Here is a 24826-nt window from a genome sequence, read left to right on the forward strand (position 1 = left end):
GGTGAAAATTTCAAACTAAAATAGTATTACGTCTTCAAAATTGGAAAAACAGAGTAGGCTCGCATATTGCCAGGATGATTATTTAATCATACAAAATTTGCCTCGATGAGTCTATGTAGTAGCATGGCTAGGGTCTGAAACTTCCCATAGTTGGCTATGTTTGTTTTTTTAGTCATACGAAATTTGCCTTGATGAGTTCATTTAGTAGCATGGCCAGGGTCTGAAACTTCCTGTAATTGGCTATGTTGGGTTTTCCCCTATTAGGTTAGATGAAAATCTCAAGCTAAAATAGTATTACGTCTTCAAAATTGGAAAAACATAGTATGCTCCCACATTGCCAGGATGGTTATTTAATCATACAAAATTTGCGTCAAAACTTTATTAACTTGGTATTTAAAAATAATCACAGAAAAAAATCATTGGTGGTAATGAATAATTCTGGTCTGATTTACCCCATTGAAAAGAAAAGTAAGTGAAGTAAAGAAATGATATCCTGAGAGGTAACAATAGCTAAATGCAAGAATGAAATTAGCATTGGATGAAGTGACAAAATGATGAAATGAGCCATAAATACTTGGAGACATAAATATGTGATCTCATTATTCTGAACGGCATGCCAAATCTACAAAGTAGCATATTGATACATGATTATGTTCTATTATTAGTGTATTTGAAGGAAATAAAAAAAACACTAGAGAAGTATCTACGGCATAGCAAACAAGTAAGAAAAAAGAACAACGCAACATGAGTTTGCATTACGTTAAATTAATAAAATCATTGTTCTTATCATCAATGTAAAGAATTGTATTATGATTGAAAAATAAGAGTGAATAACTTGAGTTATGATTGAATAAATAAGAGTGAATAACTTGAGCAATTGGTGTAGATATGATTTTATTACTTTGGCTTTTGGGTTTTCCAGAACTGCAGATTAATGAAAATTAAAGGTGCAAATTACAAGAAACAAAACCAGTGGTGTTTTGAGTTTACAACTTTTGAGTGTAAAGGAGTTGAGATGACACAAGTGTAAAGAAATGTATTGTGATTGAATAAATAAGAGTGAATAACTTGAGCAATTGGTGTAGATATGATTTTATTGCTTTGGCTTTTGGGTTTTCCAGAACTACAGATTAATGAAAAATAAAGGTGCAAAATTCCTACAAACAAATTCAGTGGTGTTTTGAGTTTACGACTTTGAGTGTAAAAGAGTTGGGATGACAAGTAAATGAATGTTTTTGGTGTTCTAAAAAAATGTAATGGGGTTGGAGCAAAAGGTTTGTGTTCTAAAAAAATGTAATGGGGTTGGAGCAAAAGGTTTGTGGCTATGGTTTTGAAACAACAATGACATATGGTTGTCACTCGAATCAGCCATTGTATTTGAATCGGAGCTGGAGCAAAGAATACATGGTCTCATGCTGGATCAATCAGGGGTGCAAGGATCTAGCCATCACCTAAGTTGAAGCCATTCTACGAGCCCTCACTTTGTTGTTTAGTGATTGGAAGTCTGTAGAGCCTTATGTGGATCATAGGTTCAATCCTTCAACTTGTTTGTCAAACATTTGATCCATGGGTCGTAACTTGAGACAATGTTGTGAGCAAGGAAAGAAGGGTTTTGATGTGGATCATAGATTCAATCCTTCAACTTGTTTGTCAAACATTTGATCCATGGGTCATAACTTGAGACAATGTTGTGAGCAAGGAAGGGAGAAGGGTTTTGGTTAAGTAAGTTGCATTTGATCCATGGGTCATAACTTGAGACAATGTTGTGAGCAAGGAAGGGAGAAGGGTTTTGGTTAAGTAAGTTGCATTTGATCTATGGGTCATAACTTGAGACAATGTTGTGAGCAAGGAAGGGAGAAGGGTTTTGGTTAAGTAAGTTGCCTTTGATCTTGAGCTATTCAAGATGAGGGCCATTATCAGCCTAGAGCCTTTTGCTCTTTGGTTCAATTTATGAAATCCCACAAGAGGAACCAATCTCGACGTAGGAGATTTGTGAAAAAATTGGAAGACATTCCTTAGTTGGGCCGCTCATCCTCGGAACCAAGAATAAAAACTTTCATATTATTGGAGTGTGGTTTGATAGGTGTCATTAGAGCTTTTTTTGGAAGTACATTGTGTTTTTGTTTTGAAATGTGCAATGTTTTGAGTGGACACTCCACTCATCATCAAGGACAAGAAATATTTGATAATATGAATGAGTACTGAGAGATGATTAAATAGAGGAGTGGTAAGAAAATAACCATTGCAAAAATGAGGGTTACACAATTTGTAAAAAAATTTCGAAAAGAAAAAGAGGAGAATAGTTTTTATGAGAAAGAGGCAAATAAACTTAAAAAAGGGAGGAGATGAACAATGAGATTTAAAATAATGATGATGTTAATGTTAAATTTTTAAGAAATATATGATAAAACAAGTGTAATATGCAGAGTTGCTACTTAGTACCTGCCTCTTATGTAAAAGGTAATTGATAGGTAAATTAAAGTAAAAACAACAATGACGCGTTTCGAACCAACCAGTGTGGTTCATCATCAGGACAAGGGGAACAATCAAATCATAGCTCCAAGTTAAATAGGGAGTAAGGACCATGTCTTCAAATAAATGGACAAGTTAGTTTAAGTGATTGTATTAAACATAATCACATTATATAAAATATTTGGCTTAGAAATTAAAGTGACTAATAATTTAGAAATCCGCGCAATAAACTTTGTTAATATGCATAATTTTATGTTTCAAACTTTTTAATAATTCTTTTTAATAATTATAACAATAATTATAGTTTGTTTTTAATTATTAAAATAATATTAATAAAATGATTATTAAATTTATAATTTTTGTTTAATAGTTATAATAATTATTATAGTTAATTTCCCCGGATGCCGGTGACTGAAGCGGCAATCAAAGTGACAACACTGGGGTGGGGCGAGGCAGCTCGACACCTGCCCACCTAGTACGCAGTGTTAAATACTTGTAAATGGGAGAGCGCTTGGCATGCGTGCAAGGCAAGTCATAACAACTCTCATTCAGGTGGCCCTGGTTCATTCTTCCTGTCCTCTGCAACGGCTCTTCCCTCCGCACGCTACAACCTGCAAAAGATGATGACGATCATCAATGCAGCAGTTATGGAAGTGGTTTTTCGCGAAAGGTCTAGCAAGTTTAAGGCGAGGCACTGCTCTGGGTTTGCGTTGAAGCCTTTCGAGTTGTCTCTTTGGGCTCTTCCCCTCGCCTCTGCTCAAATTACGGTTCTCTGTAGTTTCTTGGCCCTTGCCGAGGAAACCCTGTCTGAAGCTTAGCTTGGCCATCTAGGGGCAGCTCTTGCTGTTCCTCTCTTGCCTTTGGGGGGCTTTGGGCTATAGTCTGGCGGTCTTCGTGTCGGCTTTTCATCACCTGGTCTCAGGTTTTGCCTTTGGCTTTGGCGGGTGGTTTTTGAGTAGTTCCTTGTCCCCTTGTTCAATCGTTTGGTCTTAAGCCTGGTCTTTGATACTGGGGGATGGGAGTTTGGTACTGTCAATTCAAAGGTTGCTCGTTTTCACTCTGGAATATATCACTTTGTGATCAATTGGTTCCTGCCGGCGAAAGGCTTTCGTAGGTTCTCACCCGGGTCTCCGCGTCTTTGTTGCTTTGCTCACCTTATAATTGCCCAGCTTGTCTGCAACCTTTCTAACGCTCCCTCAAAGATGGCTCGACTTCGACAAAGAATGGGGTGCCGTAGAGGCCAACCCCAGCGCGCTCCAACAAGCTCGTCTTTGGATTCCCCTGCCCCCTCCAATGAATTGTTTACTGGTCGATACCCCGGCACTCGAAGCGGGAGAGGGCGACGTCGTGCCTCCAGTCACTACCGTGGGCCTCCTTCCTCGATCGGCTATGCCTTTTTCTCTTTTAACAGTTCCTTGCATCGGCCTCGGATAACAACCCACATAACCGTGGTTTTCCATGAGACTACACAGATGGAGGGCTTAGACTCTCATCCGAGAGGCTCGGGGGCAGTCTCTGGTCCTTCTCCTTCGATTCAGCTTGGAATTGGTATGGCGCCTCAGCAAGTTCAGAATGCTCCTGGTTGCAACACTCAGGATGCAGAGATGCTGCTTGTCGATCCCGAACCCTCTGATCAGAATGCTGCTCCAACTATGAGTGAGCCAGAATTCGGATGGTGCTGAATTGTGGAAGAACCACAAGCTGACTAGCATGCTCTCTTTGGCGACGGATTTTTTGGTTATGCAATGGCTATCACCGGGCAAGTTTGCTATGTAAACTATGTTGTGGATTTCCTGTTTTATTGTGTTGTTTTGTTCACTATGAAGAACCAGAAGTGTATCATTCCGGTCCCTTGCGTGGATTCTGTACTTGGTCTTCTTACTTGTTTTTTCCTGGGAATTCTGCGTCTTATCAGAGCAGTGTACTGACTTCGGTCACTATGTAAATATTTCTCCTCCTTGTTAATAGAATTAGTCTTACTCAAAAGGAAAAAAAAAAAGAAATAAAAAAAAAGAAATATTATTATAGTTAATTTAATTAGTAATAAAATGATTATTAATAATATTATTTAAGTTGTTTTTTTTTTAAATTTATTATTATTGTTTAAAACTAGCCAACCGAACAAGCCTATGAAGCTGAGATTGACATAAGTTAACACGATGGCCACCTAATAATCAAATCTATATATACAAAGGTATTATTCCCTTTCACAATTCTATTTTATTATTCTCATGGACATCTCCAAGATTGTAATTATCACCTCTTTTTAGTTGTATATCGCGCACATAACGTTATAATGATGGTTGGAATTTCAAATTTTGTTTAAAAGCGAAGACGACATAAATAGAAAATTTATACTATATGGAATAAATTTATTACCTTTATAAGTAACAAATATTAGCCGCACACTTAAAGTTATGCACTATTACCAAATACTCTTACAAAATTAATGTAAAAGGTGTTTGCAATTAATTATCATTTTTTGGTCCATTTTAATTTTTAAAGATTTCTTCAAAAACCACAGCGTTATGGATTTATTAATTTTGGAATAGACGAAGAAGAAGAAATTGTTTTAACGCTCACGAGGCTAAATATAGCCTATGAGATGGATTGCTTCTTCCTCTGCTTGATGTATTCGATCCTTTTTTTGTGAAGCAAGCTTCACAATAAATGCTCCCAACGTCTCGACAAACCCCTCACTAAATAGATTATCCCAAGAGCTAGCTGCCGACATATCTGCATAACTTTCCTTGTTGCTTTCGAAGGCCTCACACTCTAAAATGAAATTCCTTTTTGTTTCCACTTTTCCGGAAGAACAAAAAATGCATACTCTTTCCTCCCACACTTCTTTTGGCCTTTTCCAGTGCCCTGTTTCACAACAGAGTTGATGGTAATTAGTCTTTAACTGAGAAATAAGATTTTTGGCACTCCAAGAGATATTGGCCTCTATGTATGCCTTAGGTTGATGACTATTAGTGGGGTTAAACACTTCAATATAGTACCTTTTCTTTCTTCCTAGCTCCTTATCCCAAGTTCGCTTGTGGAACTTATCCATAACAAAAGATTTTATCTCTTCGCTGTTTATTGGACACGTGTTCAAGCAAATACCCCATATATTAAACCATTTGTTATTTTGTTGCATCCAAGTTTATTTGTTTTGTTTTTTTTGCACAATTTGTCATTAAAGACAACCTTAGGCCATCTACACTCTTCCATTTGCTCATTTTTTTTTAAATACCTTATGACTCGCACCATAGCAATTGCTTCAATAAGAGCAGCCCTTGTTTCACTTAACAAGATAGCATACAGAATTACACTTTTAATCTTGAATTTGTTTGTAATCAAACACTTCTGAATTTTCTCAATTTGTCTCCACTGCATGTCGGATGTATTGTTGGCCCATAGTTCACAACCATAGAGAATCACCAGAATCACTAGAAGCCCAAAAAGAGTGAGTGGTTTTCCAGTCCCATAACTCTGCCTCTCTACACCTATTTTGAAAAGCATAAAATGCTTTCCAACTCCCCAAAGTTCTTTTTTTTTTCTAAAACCATCCCAACTTAGATTTTTGTTGAAGTCAATTCCGAGGTATTTGTAGTCCACAACTTCTTCCAAAATGTTGCCTTCAAAGTAGAACTTATGCTGGTTATGTTTTTTTAAAAAGAAAACCACTACTTTCGTTTTGCTGATATTAACTTGCATTTCCGCACTTCTACAAAAATGCTCAAAAGAATAATTATCCTTATATTTTAAAAATATATAATTTGTTACCCGTATCTTAATCTTCTTAAAATAATATATCCTCTCATGTCTTAATCTTCTTAAAATAATATATCTTCTACTGTGTATTTTATTATATTTATAAAAGCATGCATTATATTTATGCCGAAAATCACTAAGTCACAAAATATGCTTGCTTAATATTACATCCTTGATTAGCTCGGAATTATATGTGTTTGTGTGTAAATTTTAGATATATATGCACCCTAAAAATAGAGGGCACGGGAAAAATAGTGGGTACAACTCGAGTGTGTTGTTTCTTATGAATCATCACCATTTTTCACGTTAATTAAAACATGCGAGTTACATTTGTTTGCTATGATTTGACTCGAAACTTTTCATAATATTCAACTTTGCATTTTTTTTTAATCCTCTGATTTTAATGTGGGGATATGTGACGTGATCCACTGCTTGTGAGTTGCATAACGTCTACCAATAAAATTGTTATCGCTCTCTTAGTACAGAGGTCAGCCGTTCAATTCGTACACAGGTCAGCCATTCAATTCCAGGGTTTCTACGATAAATATATGATAGCTTAATATAAAAATGATAAAAAATAAAATAAGAACTAAACAATAATAATAATACAAATTGAAAATTGAAAGGGTTAGGGATAATCCTAGTAAGATATTTGGACCATTTCTTGATTTGTGAATGTCATCTTTGCTTAGAAGCCATGTTAATCTTCTTATCGTTCTAATTTTATCGGATGTCTCCGAAGAGACTTAATATTAGGGATAAATCTAATATTAAATGTAATAGGAATGATGTTGAAATCAGAACTGGAAATGATGGAGCAAAATGATGAGGGAGAGGTGTAACTAATAAAAATAATAAGTATTAAATCCAAGTTAAATGAAGACCAGATTAGAAAAAGGTGTGGGGAGGAAAAAATAAAGGTCATAGAACACCAAAAAATAATGAAGACGATGAAGCATAGAACTAATAAAGAAAATTAAAAGAGGGAGATAGGAATGGAGCAAGAGAGGTTTAGTGCTCCAGTTGATGGCTGGCAGACTTCTAGGATTAGCTTAGCCTGTCGGCCAAAGATAAATTTGGCCCCATACCAAGTTCTTCACTCTTGTGGTAAGTCATACATTAGCCAAATAAGATGTTCCTTTAGAGCTTGTATCAAAGAACACATTGCTAACACCTCTCATAAACCATTTCAAAATAAGCTATTATTGAGCACTCATTTAAGTCTAAACATTCCATTTGCTTCACTTAAACTAAATCTTAGCCTCAACTCCCGTCCACAATTCATGCATGATTCAGAAAGCTTTGGAATTGACAAGCACCTTGATAATTTCAATTGCAAAGATAACTACAAGCTAAACCAATCCCGCAAACCTGTCATCCATCAATTGGAGCACGAAACCTCTCCTACTTCATTCTTGTCTCCCTCTTTTAATTTTCTTCCTTAGTTCTCTGCTTCATCTTCTAATCTAGTCTTCATTTAACTTAGATTTAATCCTTATTATTTTTATTAGTTACACCTCCCTCTCATCATTTTCCTCCATATTTTCTAATTCCCCCTTGGTTATGGCTTCAACATCATTCCTATTACCTTTACCATTTGATTTATCCCCGAGTCTTGCTCTAATTATTATTATTATTTTGCATCCCATAAGAACCTAACAACCTACCTAATACATAACTACTAGTAAACCTTTGGAGGTCTACGACCTGTCCTCCTCTCTGTAAACCGGGTCACAATTGGGGGGGATTTGAACTTTGGATCTCTTAGTTTTCACAAATTTCATCTTAATTCAATCACCATTTGAGCTACCTCCTTGGGATGTTCTAATTATTACTATTATTATTGTTCAATTATATTGTTTCTTTCTTTATTTTTCATAATATATTTCTTGATTATTTAACATTAACATTATAATTATTAAAAAATTATCCCCTTGTTCGAATCTCTCTCTCTCTATCTCTAAACACATACATATGTTTATTTGTTTCTTTCTCATAATGACTATTCTTCTCTTTTTCTTTTCCAAAATTTCTAAAATTTGTGACCCTCATTTTTGAAATTATTACTTCTTTACTGCTCCTCTATTTAATCTTCTCTCAACACTTGTTCACATTATCAAAGCTTTCTTGTCCTTGATGATGGGGGAAGTGTCCACTCGAAACATTGGACATTTTAAATAAAAAACACAATTTATTTCCAAAAAATATTTGTGATGGCACTATGACTAACTATAAAATCTACACACTTTGAAAATTCTAAGTTGTCAATGTATATGCCAAAAGGTTGAGGGTAGGGGTTAACCTTGCTTTGTTATTATATTATAGTTACTTTCTTCTTACTGGCCCTCATTGTTTGTAAACTTCACAATAACATTCTCATACAACCTTAACACAATATTTCTCAACTCGAAATAAAATTTTAGCTCTTCTAACCTATTCCATAGGTTATTCCTGCGCATGTCCAAAGATTTTCTAAAGTAAAAAAAACAACAGTGGGATTGATTTTATTATTGCAACATTCCGTTGCGGTGATCTAAGCATAACAAGGTGGTCCACAATTGAATGGTAATTTCTAAATTTGGCATAGTCTTTAACACTTTCTCTATTCTTTTCTAGTCATATGTGGATCTTATTTTCCAAAATACTTGTATATACCTTGGCTAAATGGGGCTAATCATAATTGTCCTATAATTAGGGGGATTACTTTTATCCCCACTCTTAAAAATGGTACAATGAGGCTTTGAGTGTGGAGTTTAGGGAAGCCTTGAATGCTAAATTTAAGAGCTTGTGGTTGTGAGGGGTGGGGATATACTCTCCATTTTTTAATATTTTATCTTCCGTATTCTTCAATGTTTTTAGCTTTCCCTATTATGATTTTCTTAACCCTAATCTTTGTCTTCTTGGAGAAAACTTCATCCTCTGTAGAAACGTTTGAAATGTTGTCTATGACATTAGAATTCATAAATATTTTTAACTTAGAAATTTTCATACCTCAGGCAAATCATATTATTTTCTTTAGTTTTATGAGAAGTTCCTTTAGAATTTCTTACAATCTAACTTAATAGATGCACAAGCTTCTCTTGCTTTCTATTTATGTAGTCAAACTTTTCCTTTTAATTAGGGGTTTGTATATATTTATCTTATCAAATTGTAAGAACTCATTATAAGAATCCTTAATTGATTTTCTGGAAATTTTTACTTGTTATCATACCAAGGGTTGGTTGTTTTATTTTTCTTTTTACATAACACCTTGATGGAGAAGTGTTAATGGAACTACAAAGGGTTGTTTTAAAATAATGATAGAGGTCTTCAATATTTGTTCTTATAAGATAGGATATTCAATTCACTATTTCAGTTGTTTAAGAGAAGAAGTTTATTTTGTGAAAAATATAGTGCCTTTGGTTATTAGAGTTCTGGTCAATGCGACTTTTGAGCATGATAAAATCTAGAGTTAGGGTTAAAGGTCTATAATTAGAGTTAGGCTCATGCTTGTTTAAAGGATCAAAATTTACCATTTGGTTGTATATAGGGTAATTGACATAATTAATCCATGACATTGCCACCCAACCCATGGATACTAGTCATCTAGTTAGATTTCATCCACTTTATTTGAGCATTATAAATGATTAGATCTTGAGAACTATAAAACTTGGCTAGGTTAGTACCAAACAAATTCTTGATCAAGTCTTTAGAGATTCTTTTGAATCTATTTGCTAAAACAAGGTCCCAATCCAATCAAAGAGGATTGAGCTTGGAATCATTGCTTAAAAGAATAACTTTATTAATTGTAGTTTTAGCATTGAAGTCTCTTAGTAGGGGGATACTAGCTTCATTTCTTTGATTATAAACATCTTGCTTTAAGCTTTTCTAGGGACAATTTTATCTACATTGTTTTTTCTTATATAAAAGGTAAAATTAATAGGTGCAAATTGCTATATAAATTTTCTTAGCATTGATATTTGAATTCGCCATTCATATGTATTGTTTGAGAGGGTCTTTCTTATGAAACCAAATGTGAGGAGAAATGTTTGTTTTTATATAATGGACCGTGCCTCCAATCTCTCTATGGAAGGATTTTTTGTTCCACACTAACTACAATACAAATCCTTCTATTTTAGGGACCTTAAATTCTTTATGCTCTTAAGCTTCAACTAGAAATATAATATCAACTTCAATCAAGATTCAATGTAATATAAGACCTTTTCTCTATGGAAAGACTTGATAGTTCCAAGAGAGGACATATAGTTATCCAAAATTTCTATTTATTATTATCTTTTCTTCTCCATCCCTAATAACTGCTTTTTGATTCCTAATTATTGCCCATTTTCCCTTCTAGATTCTTTTACTTTTTGAACTTTCTTCTTTAATTTAGCATGACCTTTTATAATGAGATTTCCATTTATAAAGATTCTTAGCTCTTTTGAATTCTAAATTTTACCATGTAGCCCATATAAGAAAAAAAAAGTCAAAGAGGATAATAATGATAAAATAAAATAAGCGCGGATAAAAAAAAATACATAAAAGGTTTGTTTATATTAAAAATGAAGTGGACATAACATAATACATGTGTCCCAAGATAGGGTGCGTTGAGACTTGCTAGGTGGGAGGGTGCGTGGCAACAAACCCCATTGAGTCCGTATATGTGAGGATGTGCCATGACACCCTCCTTGGAGGATGATGAGGGACTTGGATGTGGGGCACATATCATCATGGAATTTAATAGATCTATTCCGCCATAGCGGCTTGGATACCTTTGCAATCACTATGAAATGATGGGAGAAATTATGGGAAGGACTATGGTTTTAATGATTGATGGCCTTCAATTTTTAGAGAGGTCTATAGGAACTGCCAATGCCAACATCTCTAGGTTATGGTAATGATGGAAATAAGTAGTTGATTAATGGCACTAGCTTCTGCCGTGCCAAGGGACTATGTTGATGGAACTCTATGGGTGATAAGGAAGAAGTGGCAGCAACTTGTTTGCATTACAAGTCCTCCACTGTCTATTTTTTATGGAAAGAGACATAATAGAGCTTTGGGAGTGCCTCTTGGAACTTCTTCATAGTTTGGAGAATTCTCTTTGTTGTTTCCACCCTCGTCTCTAAGCAAGTTGGCTATCAAATCTTTGGATTAGGTCCTTGATATTCTTTACTTTCTCTCCTCCATTATCAATTGGGTCTTTTGGCTTCTTAAACTCAAGAAATTTGTGCTGGTCTTAGCCTCTAGTCGTAGTCTCACTCTTGGAGTCTCAACCTTATTTATGGTCATGTGCAGGGGTTTGATACTCTCGGCTTACAAAGTTACTAGAATGTCACGACAATGCGCATCTTGCCATTGAGGGGTGGTGTATTATGGAAATTGAGGTAGAATCCATACTTGTCAACAAGCAAAATCTTTTGCATGCCATTATCATGAACAAACTCCGTAGTGCAAATAGGAGGCACTTGATGGAGTAGAATAAGATATCATAAGTGAGCGTGGGTGCTTGTTTAACATGGACATCAACGTAGAAGTGGCCTCCTAGATAGTGGACATGGGTCACACCAATGTGATACCCCATAGTATAAAATTAAACAACAACAACAACCATAATATATAAATAAATAAATAATAACAAAAATAAAAAGAAGGAATAATAAAAGAAAAATAATAACTAAATAAGATAATAACATAAATATCATAATAATAAACAAAATAAATTATCTTATTAAAAAGATAAAGAGTAAAATAAGAGTAAATTTATGGAAAAAAATAAGTTAATAAAAGGTAAAAGAGTAAAATAATTACTATTAATTTTACCAAAAAAACAAAGTGAAAGAAAAGATAAGAAAATAAAAATGTGCATGATGATAAGTGGATTATGTGTATAAATATTTTTCTTTTTTTTGGAAGACGGTTTATTATTTTTTTGGGTAAAATTTTAGGAATATGAGGGATTTTTTGACATAGGTAGTTGATTGAGGGCTCAAGGGCAGCCATTTGTAGAAATATATAAGTAGATGAGCCTATAGTTGGATGGAGAGTCATTCCCAAAACATTGGTTGCAGTCACCAGATCATAACAACTCAATTTTCACAAGTATTAAGTTACCTAAATATGATTCCTCTCACTCACCTATCATGTGGATTACGATCATTAATTAATTTATGTAAGTAATTCGGTATTTAATCATGTGGATTATGTAATCATTAATTAATTTATGTAAGTAATTCCATATTTAATCATGTGGATTATGTAATCATTAATTAATTTTAGACCATTACTTATGATATCAGAACTTAGGTTCTATTCCTAAAGCCTATGAAACTTTCTAAATATAAAATCTCAAAAAACATCATATTTATTAATATTTTTAGATTACATGACATAATTTTCATCAAATTTAATCAATTGCCGCGACTTGTAATACATACTTATTATTATAATCTTTTATAAGAAGCATATTAATCCTTTGATAAATTCTTCATAAACAAACCAAATATTTTTGAATTAATTCACATAATTTTCATCCAATTTAATCAATTGCCACCACTTTCCAATCCCACTTGTTATGCATACATATATTATAATCTTTTATAAGATGCATATTAATGCTTTGATAAATTCTTCAAACAAACCAAATCCTCAATAGCTGAGGTCCTTAGAGGTAATAAAGAAAACCTTTGACACCATATTCAATCCTTTCACTCATAAACCCTCTTAGATGTTTCCAATCGAAGAGGTAAGTGTTTAGATATGGCTCTAAATAGTGACACGAGTAAGAATTTTCCATATTCTGGTGGGTGAAGAGCCTAAAGCTTCATAATCTGACTTGCTTGCTTTACATACAGTGGTGTTCGCCCAAAGTATTCAATATGAAGGTACCTGGGTATCAATAAGAAAAAAGAAAAGAAAAGTATTCAATATGAAGGTACCTGGGTATCAATAAGAAAAAAGAAAAGAAAAGTATTCAATAGGAAGGTACTTGGGTATCACTAAGGAAAAAAAAAATCTTCTTTATGAAGATATCTTCCATAGATACCTGCTTTTACACTTGTCATGACATCTATCCTCAATTGCTTTGTTCGATCAAACCACTTGTCCAAACTCTTAGTTTCCTTCCGATTTGTGTTTTACCCTTAATATACATTAGCAATATGGACTGCGATATGTTTTAAGTTTTATTTGTATTTTTATTTTTCATCACCTTAGGGTAACAACCACACACATTCCATCCTCCTAGTGAGGAGATCTGCTGTTGATGAGTGAATGGATCTATGAAAGTTGCATTCAAGATGAATCATTGTTTAAATTGACAGAATTTTGTAGAACGAGTTAACTAATTATTACAAAAATGGGCTAGAAGAAGGGCATTGAGACTACTAAAACCATTTTCTAGTGTGCTTGGCCCTTAATTTTGTTTCTCTCAAACCCCTCTACTGGGGTTTGATTTTGAGCATGAGAAATTAAATCTCATTGGTTGATTGACTAAGTTTGCCTGTGGTAATAAGTGAAAATGTTCTATTATGAAATTTCCAAAAAGAAGGGTGGTAGTTTATATTGAAATATATATGTGAGTGGACTAAAAAAATTATATGTTTTTTTGAATTTAATCATTGTCATGAAATTTAGCATTTAGTGTAAAACAATTTATATTATTATGAGTTATTTAATTCAAATTCACAAAATTATGAAATCAATAAATTTTTGTTTCATTTATATTTAAAGTTTATATTTTATTTTAGATTATGTTTTCATGTTTTTATTTTATTTTAGATTATATTTGCATGTTATATTTTATTTTAAATATATTTACATGTTCTTATTAATATGCATTAAATGTTTGTATTTTTTATGTATATATAATGGTAGCCATTTTTTGTGGTGAATTGGTGATAGGAGCTCTACAACTCAGTATGGGGTAGATCTCAGGTTAAATGTAATGTTTAACATTTAACATTTAACATTTAACATTTTTAATTTAATGTTGGCCTTATTTAAAAATCAATCTAATTATTATAATGTATAAACACAATATAAATTTAAAATATAAAGAGGTTTATGAACACTCAAAAAAAGTATGGTAAATAAATAAAAATAAAAATAAACCAAATGTATGGTAAATGAATAAATATATATTCACTCGAGACGTATGGTAAATAAATAAAAATATAAATAAACTAGAGATATGGTAAATAAATAAAACCTCTTTTTATATTTACTCCATAAGCCTCTTTATATTTATGGAAACTCAAAAAAAGGTTTTATTTAGGTGAAGCCTATAGGCCAAATACCATTGGACAAATAATTATTAATACCATGGTCCAAATACCATATTTATAAAAGAGGTATGGTAAATAAATAAATCTAAAAGATGTATAAAGAGGTATGGTAAATAAATAAAAATATCTCAAATATAATTAGAAATCAACATCTAATTATCTACCAAGTCTATGGGCCAAATACCATAGTAAATAAAAGAGATATGATTAAAAAAAAAAAAAAAAAAAACAGAGGCATGGTAATACCATATTTATAAAAGAGGTATGGTAAATAAATAAATATAAAAGAGGTATAAAGAGGTATGGTAAATAAATAGGAATATATCAAATGGGATTAGGAATCAACATCTAATTATATACCAAGCTTATGAGCCAAATACCATGGTAAATAAAAGAGAGGTATGGTAAATAAATAAAACCTCTTTTTATATTTACTCCATAAACCTCTTTATACTTACTAACACTAAAAAAATAGGTTGATTTAGGTGAAGCCTATGGACCAAATTATTATTAATACCATGCAATTTTTTTATTATTAACACTAATATTAATATTATTATTATTAAATCCAATATTCATATTAATATATTATAATATTAATATTATTAAATTTAATACCTTTAGATTAGTGCAATATTAAATTCATTATATTATAATATATATTAATATATCATGATGTATATTAACTCTAGATATATATTGGAGGGAAGAATAACAACATAGAGTGATAGAGGTGGAGAGATAGGGGGGCGACAAGGGAGAGATGAAGATAAACTAAAGGAGAGGAGAGAGGAAGAATGGAGAGAGAGAGAGGGAGAGGAGTTAGAGAGGTAGAGAAAGGTAAGAGAGGGAAAGGGAGACACAAATATGGAAGGGGGAGAGAGAAGGAGAGAGGGAGGGATATAGTGAGAGGATTTGAGGGCAGAGAGAGAGAGGGAGGGAGGTAGGAGAGAGAGAGAGAGAGGGAGGAAGGATAAGAGAGAGGAATTAAGAGAGAGGAGGAGAGAGGGAGGGATAGAGAGATGGAGTTGGAGGGGGAGAGAGGGAGGGAAGAAGAAAGACATAGAGAGTGAGAAGTGGAGAGAGAAAGAGGGAGTGACAAGGGAGAGATGGAGAGAGAGAGTGTAAGTTTAGTGGTGAGATAAAGAGACAAAGAAGAAGAGATAGAGAGAAGGGGGGAGAGAAGGAGAGATGAAGGGATATAATAACATAGTTGGAGAGAGAGAGAGAGAGAGGGCAAAGAGAGAGAGAGAGTGATGGGGGAAGAGAGAGGGAGGTAGGAGAGAAAGGAAGAGAGAGGAAGAACGAGAGACAAGACTTTAGAGAGAGGAGAAGAGTGACAGGGGAAGAGAGAGGATTGGAGAGAGAGAGAGAGAGAGAGATGAAGTATAAGAAAGCACACTTGAGAGAGAGGATGAGAGATGGAGGGAAGAGGAGGAGAGAGGGAGGGATAGGGAGATGGAGTTGGAGGGGGAGAGATGGAGGGAAGAAGAAATACATAGAGAGTGATAAGTGGAGAGAGAGAGGGAATGACAAGGGAGAGATGGAGATATAGTGTGTATGTTTTGGGGTGAGATAAAGAGACAAAGAAGGAGAGATGGAGAGAATAGGGGAGAGAAGGAGAGAGGAGAGAGGGAGGGATATAGTAACAGAGTTGGAGAGAGAGAGAGAGAGAGAGAGAGAGAGAGAGATAAGAAGGAAGAGAGAGAGGATGTGAGAGAGTGGAGAGAGGGAGGGAAAGAGAGATGGAGTTGGAGGGGGGAGAGAGGGAGGTAATAAGAAATAAATAGAGAGAGAAAGGTGGAGAGAGAGAGAGGAGTGACAAGGAAGATGGAGAGAGAGGGAGAGAAGGGGAAGAGAAAGGGAGAGAGATGGAGAGGAGGAGGGAGGCATAGATAGATAGATTGGAGAAAAGGAGTGTATGTGTTGGGGGTGATATAGAGAGAAAAATGGAGATAGAGATATAGATGGAAAGTGAAGAGAGGGAAGAAGAGAGAGATGGAGAGAGGGAGGGAGGGATAGAGAGATTGATAGATATGGAGTGAGAGAGAGTGTGTGTTTGGGGGGGTGAGATAGAGAGACAAAGAAGGAGAGATGGAGGGAGATATAAATATAGATGGAGGGGGAGAGAGGGACGAATATTTCTTGCACTAGATGCATTGATTTCAGTGTAGATGGTGATTTCAAATCCTAATTGATTGCTTGCACTAGATGCATTGATTTTAATGTAGATATTGATTTCTAATGATATTTGATTGCTTGCACTAGATGCATTGATTTTAGTGTAGATGTTGATTTCTAATCCTATTTGATTGCTTGCACTAGATACATTGATTTCAATGTAGATGGTGATTTCTAATCCTATTTGATTGCTTGCACTAGATTCATTGATTTCAATGTAGATGTTGATTTCTAATAATATTTGATTGCTTGCACTAGATGCATTGATTTCAGTGTAGATTCTTTCTAATCCTATTTGATTACTTGCACTAAATGCATTGATTTCAGTGTAGATGTTGATTCCTAATCCTATTTGATTGCTTGCACTAGATGCATTGATTTTAGTGTACATGTTAGTTTATAATATTATTTGCTTACTTGCAATAGATGCATTGATTTGAGTGTAAATTTTGATTAAAATCCTTGTTGATATCTTGAATTAGATTCATTGATTTCAGTGTAAACGTTGTTTTCTAATTTTATTTGATTGCTTGCATTAGATGCATTGATTTCAGTGTAGATGTTGATTTTTGATTTGATGTAATTGGATGTATGATGGTACATTAATTTTAAAGTGATTTGGTTAACATTGTGCATTGATTTCAGTGTAAGCACAAAAAATGATTGACAATGTATATTGATTTTTGTGTTATAGTAATTCAACCTATTAATATTGGATAGAAAAAGAGACAAGGTATGATGTTTACTACAATAGTTTGAGCTAAATATTTCAATGGTGTACGATTTAACCTGTCATTTTCATATAATCAATATGAAAAGATGACAAAAATAACAAGGGTGACAATAAGAATAGTAGAAGAAAATAGTTTAAGATTAATCACAAAGAACACTATTTGTAATTGAATGTATTCTTATTATTTGCATTTTCTATCTTTCAACACTATTACATTGTCACTTTACATTCAAAATTTTTATTTCATCATTTTTCATCATTAAAGTTATTAACAATATTTATCATCTCAACAAACTAAGGTAACTAAGCAAATTTAAAATTAAAATGACCAATTAATGTGAGACATATTTAGCATATTTAAAATGATTAATTTACATATTATTGATAAAATTAATCATATGTTCGTTAGAATTTCTTTAGCCACTTAAACCAGCCTAGATCCATCTTAACTCCCGATCTATCAAGCGCTGGGAGGGATCAAATTTCTGGAGGTGCAAACCTTTCCTCAAGTTTTGCACCTCTAGAGATTTGATTCATCTAGGCACTTGATAGATCCAGAGTTAAGATGGATCTAGGCTGGTAATTATAATTAGTGACAATCTTTATGCTAGAAATTTATGTGTCTTTACTGTTACAAGTTGATCAATCAATTTGTGCATTATTTTAGAAACAAGTTTTAGGTATATATATATATATTTACAAAATATTTATCTCTATATATTATAAATCTATTTTAAGTATAAACCCATGAAGATGAATAATCTTAATTATCTTAATTATAATTAATATAATTACGTTATATGATATGTTACTTAGATTTATTTTAGGTAGTTTGGAAGAAATGATAATTATCTTTTTTGTTCAACTTTAATTTTAGTAAGTGAGATGTTAAATTTATATCAAATATATTATTGTAATGATTTCCATTATTATTATTAAATACTTTTAAAAATAAAATACTTTCTCAAATTGGAGGCTTCTATGATTCATGATTTAAGAATTTATAAGATTCTATAAATAATTAAAATAAACAATTTATTATTTAATAAATTAATAATCTATTTATTAAACTATTTTTAATCTATTTATTAAATTATTTTTATTTTTAATTATCTAATATTAATCACTAATATTATTTAACAAACCATAAAAACAATAATACCTCTTCATAACTCTTATTTTAATAAGAAAATTCAACAATAATCAGCATTAAATTAATTGCCGAAGGTTTCTTATTTCAACTTAAGTGGATGGACATCTATTGATTTTTATTTTTTATTTTTTTAACTGAGGGCCTAGATTGATTCTCAAGGGAATATGCTTAGCATATGCTTAGTCTTACTCAAGGGAATATGCTCAGCGTATGCTTAGTCTTAATATTTATCAACAATTGTAGTGTATTAAAGAGTTCGTATTAAAGAGTTTGTTAGGTTGTATTGATTTTTAACCGCCCACCAATTTCTTAGGGATTTGAGATTATTCCAATTCTAATGAGTTCCTCCATGATAACCTCCTCATTATTATTTATAACATTCATTTATTTATAAGAAAATTTTATTTAGCAAAATGGTCCCTTACCCCACCCACCAATTTCCTAAGGATTTGAGATTATTCCAATTCTAATAAGCTCCTCCATGATAAGTCACTCATTATTATTTACAACATTCATTTATAGCATTAATTTATTATTCCTTTTTTTTTCTTAAGTTAAAGTTGACCCATAACCTTTTTATACATGGTTAATTAGGTAAATGTGTGCATTAGTAAGACATTCTTCCTATTGCAATAATTTATTTTGTTATATTTTTGAAGCCTCCGACTATATCAACCACATTAATATTTTTAATGTGGTTGTACTAGTAAATAAAAGAGATAAAAATTGAATTAATTAATAATAATAAAAATATAAAAAAGAAGAAGAGGAGAGAAAGATAAGATAATAATAACAATGGCTACATAGTAGTTAGTACATAGCTTAATTAAACTAAAAAATAATAAACACAAAAATAAAACAACTAATAAAATATTGTATTGTTGAATTCCATCACGAAAAATTAAGAAACATGAAAGAAGAAAGAAGAAAGAAATTATTTGAATGTCCACGAGGCTAAAGATAGCCTATGGGACAGATTGCTTCTTCATCTGCTCGATGTATTCTACCCTTTTGTCTGTGAAGCTTCACAATATATGCTCCGAGCTTCTCGACAAACCCCTCACTAAATAGATTATCCCAAGAGCTAGCTGCCAGCATATTTGCATAATTTTCCTTGTTGTCTTTGAAGGCCTAACATTCTAATATTAAATGTTTTTCTATTTCTAGTTTTCCAGAAGAACAAAAAATGCATACTCTTTCCTCCCACACTTCTTTTGGCCTTTTCCAGCGCCCTGTTTCACAACAGAGTCAATGAGAATTAGTCCTTAATTGAGCAATAATAATTTTGGCTCTCGAAGAGATATTGGCCTCTATGTATGCTTTTGGTTGATGATTATGATTGGGATTAAACACTTCAATATAATACTTTTTATTTCTTCTTAGCTCCTTATCCCAAGTACACTTGTGAAACTTTTCCATAACAAAAGATTTTATCTCTTTGCTGTTTATGGGACATGCATTCTAGAAAATACCCCATTTACTAAGCCATTTGTTATTTTGTTTCATCCAAGTTTTTTTTTTCTTTGCACAACCTCTCATTAAAGACAACCTTAGGCCATATACCCTCTTCCATTTGCTCAATTTTTTTAAATACCTTATGACTCGCACCATAGTAATTGCTTCAATAGGAGCAACCCCTGTTTCACTTAATAAGATAGCATAAGGAACTGCACTTTTAATCTTGAATTTGTTTGTAATCAAACGCTTCTGAATTTTCTCAATTTGTCTCCACCGCATGTTGGATGTACTGCTGGCCCATAGTTCACAACCATAGAGAATCACCAGAATCACTAGAATCCCAAAAAGAGTTTTAGTGGTTTTCCAGTCCCATAACTCTGTCTCTCTACACCTATTTTGGAAAGCATAAAATGCTTTCCAACCCCCAAAGTTCTTTTCTTTCTACAACCATTCCAACTTAGATTTTTGTTGAAGTCAATTCCGAGGTATTTGTAATCTGCAACTTCTTCCAGAATGTTGCCTTCAAAGTAGAACATACGATGGTTACGTTTTCTTTTCTTAGAGAAAACCACTACTTTCATTTTTCTAATGTTGACTTGCATCCCCACACTTCTAAAAAAATGCTCAAGGTACAGTAAGTGCTCTTACAAACTAAGAGCTGATTTAGCAATCAGAATAAGGTCATCTGCATACAAAAGAATCCTTATAACAAACTTGCCCAAATAGATACCATCACCCCTTGAGAATTTAACCACTCCTCAAGCTTGTCAATATATAAACCAAAAAGGGTAGGAGACAGTGGGAAACCTTGCTTGACCCCGATATCGCTTCTAAAATGTTCAGAAATGCTTGCTGAAGTTCTAATTTTGAGTTTCACATCTTCATACAACTTATGCACAACTGCTCTCAAATGTTTAAGAACCCCAAGTTCCTCCATTCTGTGCCAAAGCTTATCCCTAGGAACCGAGTCAAACGCTTTTCTGAAATCAACAAAGCAACAAAAGACTTCTTCCTTTTGCTCCCAAACTTTTTCAATGATGTTACGTAATGTTACACAATGATCAACTGTAGGATGTTTAGGTCTAAAACCTGCTTTCCCTTTAGCACACTTATCTCTTTCTTCTGCCCACTTGCTAATTTTATTTACTAGCATGCATCCAAATAACTTTGCAAACAAAGGGTTTATCATGTGATCCTATAGTTGGAGGGATTATTGGTGTCACCGCTCTTGAAAAGAGGTATTGCCAGACTAGTTGTCCAATCTGTGGGGAGCCCCTACTATATGATGTTGTTGATTTTTTTTGTAATGTGAGGTGCAAGGATCTTTGAGCCCCACTTTAGATATTCTGCTTGGAGTTCAACTAAGTCTTTTTCTTTTCCAACACCCAACTTCTTGATACTCATCTCTACCTCTTGCACCGTGAAGAGTTCAGTATCAGTGTTGACCAAGGGAGGAGGGTCAACCTTGGGATCCTGCTCATATAGTTGTCATGCATAGTCAAACCATTTAGAAAATGTAATACTATTTCCAGTTTGTATCTTTTTTTGTTTGATTTCCTTCCAAAATAATTTGGGATTATTTTTCCCAAGGAAGATTAGTTCTTCCCTCCTTGAAATCATGAAATCGGCCTTTTTCTTGCATAATAATTTCTTGTAAGCTTTGAGCTTTATGGTATCCTTATTTGACTCTTTCCACATTCTCCTTGCCTTTTTGCATTCCTCATCAAACCAAGCATTAATTGGATAGAAATTTGTTTTATACTTCTTAATTTTTTCTCTTTTGCACTTTGCAAGTGCGCATTGAATTAAATGTGTTAATTCATGACTATGAAGGTTGTGAATTGTGATTTTCTCCTTCTCGAAGAGCCTCTCTAGCGTCACTTTGAAGGTATTACAATTTTTTGGAGTCAAAAGAATTCTGCCCTGTGGGAGATTTTGTTGGACATGCTGAATTTTGACTCTAATTGTTTCTTTCCAGTCCCAGGGAAACATAGATAAATTAGTTTGTGATTTGATTTTAAGTCCCACAGCTGATCTCCAATCAAAACTTCCTCCATTTTCTCACACAAACCATGTGAGAAAATTACATAATCTACTACACTTGCTCCATTGTAAGTATTGCAAGTGAAATTACTGGACTTTTCCCATCTAGTCAAGCCATTACAAATGACTAAATAAAAGGCCCCACATAAAGTAAGCAATTGTTCACCAAAGATATTGAAACCCTTTTACTTTGAAATTCTTTCCCATTGATGATTACTCTCTTTTGTAAGCCAAATATGGTCACAATCATCTTTACACCAAAGAATGCTAGCTTGCTCACTTGCAGTCCTAGAATTGAAATCACCCACTATAAGGACTTCACCTAGTTGCAAATATGTTTCAATATCTGTTTTTAAGACTGCAAATGGATCTTTGTGGTCAATCCCTCTACCTTTGTAGATTTTTGAAACTTGCAGCGCAAAAATAACATGCTGCAATTCTGATGTGGTTTCCATTTTCTGATATTTTAAACCAAATCAACTACTTATTTGAGTATTCTTTTTCTAACTGAATGAGACGATCTTCTTTCTCCCTTACTAAAACCATGATACCTCTGTGCCCTTTTCCATTCCCTGGTGCCTTGTTCCGCATTGCCATCTTCCAGTATCCTTCAAACAGAGGTGTCTTGCTCCCTTCATGCTCATGTGTTTCCATGAGGCAAATTATGTCTTTAGCTTCCGCAATAGGCCCTAACCCAGGTCCTCGTCTCCATGGGTAACCTATGTAGTTCCAACAAAATAATCTTAAGGAAACCTAGGTTTGACTTGATTGCTATTTATTTTGATATGCAAGACTCACATTTGAGTATTTTCCCTACTTTCCCATACTGACCTTGCTTCCTAATTTCCCGTTGAAGAGTTTGTTTCCTCTTATTTATTACCATCTTACTGATCTGTTTTGGAAGGAGGTCCAAATCGTGCTATCACAACTTTGCCTTTATAAATCCATTCTCTCTTGCCTTCATCTCTTGCTGCTCTAACCTTTAACATTTCCTCCCTCATTTCCTCTTGTTGTTTTACAGTTAAATCTTCTTCTAGGAAAAAGCGAGAACCCCTCAAGAGATGCCTCTGACTTAGAATAATATATTTATCATGCAATCTAGGCATGATGACTTTTATGGGCCTGGCTCTCTCACCGTTAAACTTACCCACCCTCCATGCTTGGCATATTTGTCCTTGCCATAAAAACTTGTCTTTCAAGAAGTCTCTTGCAAGGTCAAGAGTACATTCATTTTTCCCATAGTCTTTCACCCCTTTAATAATTATGTTTGCTGCCCTATTTTGTCTTTCCTTGCCTTCTCTATCTTGCATGTTGTCAACCTGAATGTTTGTTTCTCCTTCCTTATTAACAAAATTGCTAATAACTTGAGCCCAAGTTTTGGAAACTTTGGTGGAATATCCTTTCCTTTCTTCTCTTGCTTTCTCTTCATGGTTGTCTATTTGGGCAATCATTTTCCCTTTATCTTGGAATGATTTCGCATTCACCACCTCTATACTTTCCACTACATATTTATTTATGTTTTGCACATCCGCCTTCATGCGTTGCGATTCTATCTTCCCTATCAGGAGAGCTTCCTGTAGCAATGCCACTTTTTCTTTTAAACCTTTATTTCTTTCTGCTAAAGCCTTGTTTTCAGTTGTTATTATATGAATTTTATGATCTCTTTCCCGCTCTTTAGCTTCTAAAACCTCCAACCTTTGTTTTGCATTTAACAATTCTTTCACATAAAGATCAGATGACTAGGTGAGAGGCGTGGATGTGGGATTATATAAGGCATAATCATCAATGGATTTTCCTCTGGACTTCTTGTTGTCGGGTGCTTGTAGAGAGGGCTTGTTTGAGTGCTTCTTACGAAGGAATAGAGTAATTTCCTTTTTAGACCGATTTTTCCTTATCTGCTCCCATTTTAGATGGCCTAGTCTTCGTTTTAAAATGCCCCTATATTGTTTGGCATTGACCTAAACCCACTTCCCAGCTTTGGCGGATGAGGCAACTTTCACTTGTCCTAATTCATTTGTATCCACATGTTCTGAAATTTCTTGTCCCGTTGTCATGTTTGAATGCATTTTCCGTCCAACCTGTTTCAAGAAAGATGTAGGTCTATAAAATGCCAAGATTACTATATATATATATATATATGTTTGTTATCTATGTGTGTGTTTTATTTTTTATTAATATTATATATATATATATATATATTTTTTTATGATTAAATTTATTAAAATATGTTTAATATAATAATAAGTCACTTTAAACTGAAAACATGGAGAAAAAATAATAAATAATAAAAATAAGAAAGTTTAGTAAAATAGAAATAAAATAAAAATGAGAAAATAGTAACTAACATAAATGGAAGTTACTAAACAACCTATAATAAAACATCAACCAATCACTTTACAAATAAACAAATTTAAATAGTAATAAAAAAATAAAAAAATTGAATTTCTAATGTTAAACTATGGATAAACAACATATTTTTTGGCAAAGACAAACTAATATGCAGTGAAATTAGAAATAATAATAACATCAAAAATAAAAATAGAAATAGAAATAGAAATAGAAATAGAAATAGAAATAGAAATAGAAATAGAAATAAAAATAAAAATAATAAAATTTAAAATTAAAATCTTATAAGATAATAATATGGAGAACACAAAAAAATAAATTTCTAGAAAAAATATATAACTAGGACAAGAGAAGGAAACCAGGGAGTGGGAAAAAACAAAAGGGGATTAGGAAAAAAGGGAAGGGACCCATGAATCGTTG

General features: G+C 33.3%; 1 non-coding gene across 1 annotated transcript; it reads right to left on the bottom strand.

Annotated features, from left to right (window-relative positions):
• Positions 1–6877: 6877 nt before the first annotated feature.
• On the bottom strand, positions 6878–6977 carry LOC149153633 (U6 spliceosomal RNA). Its single transcript, XR_016263852.1, has one exon. It is a non-coding gene; the product is annotated as a U6 spliceosomal RNA (small nuclear RNA).
• Between the last annotated feature and the right edge of the window lie 17849 nt (positions 6978–24826).

The sequence above is a fragment of the Pinus tabuliformis genome, chromosome 9, assembly GCF_031772625.1.
Source record: "Pinus tabuliformis cultivar Carrire ecotype Pingquan chromosome 9, CPIR1, whole genome shotgun sequence".
Classification (NCBI taxonomy): Eukaryota; Viridiplantae; Streptophyta; class Pinopsida; order Pinales; family Pinaceae; genus Pinus; species Pinus tabuliformis.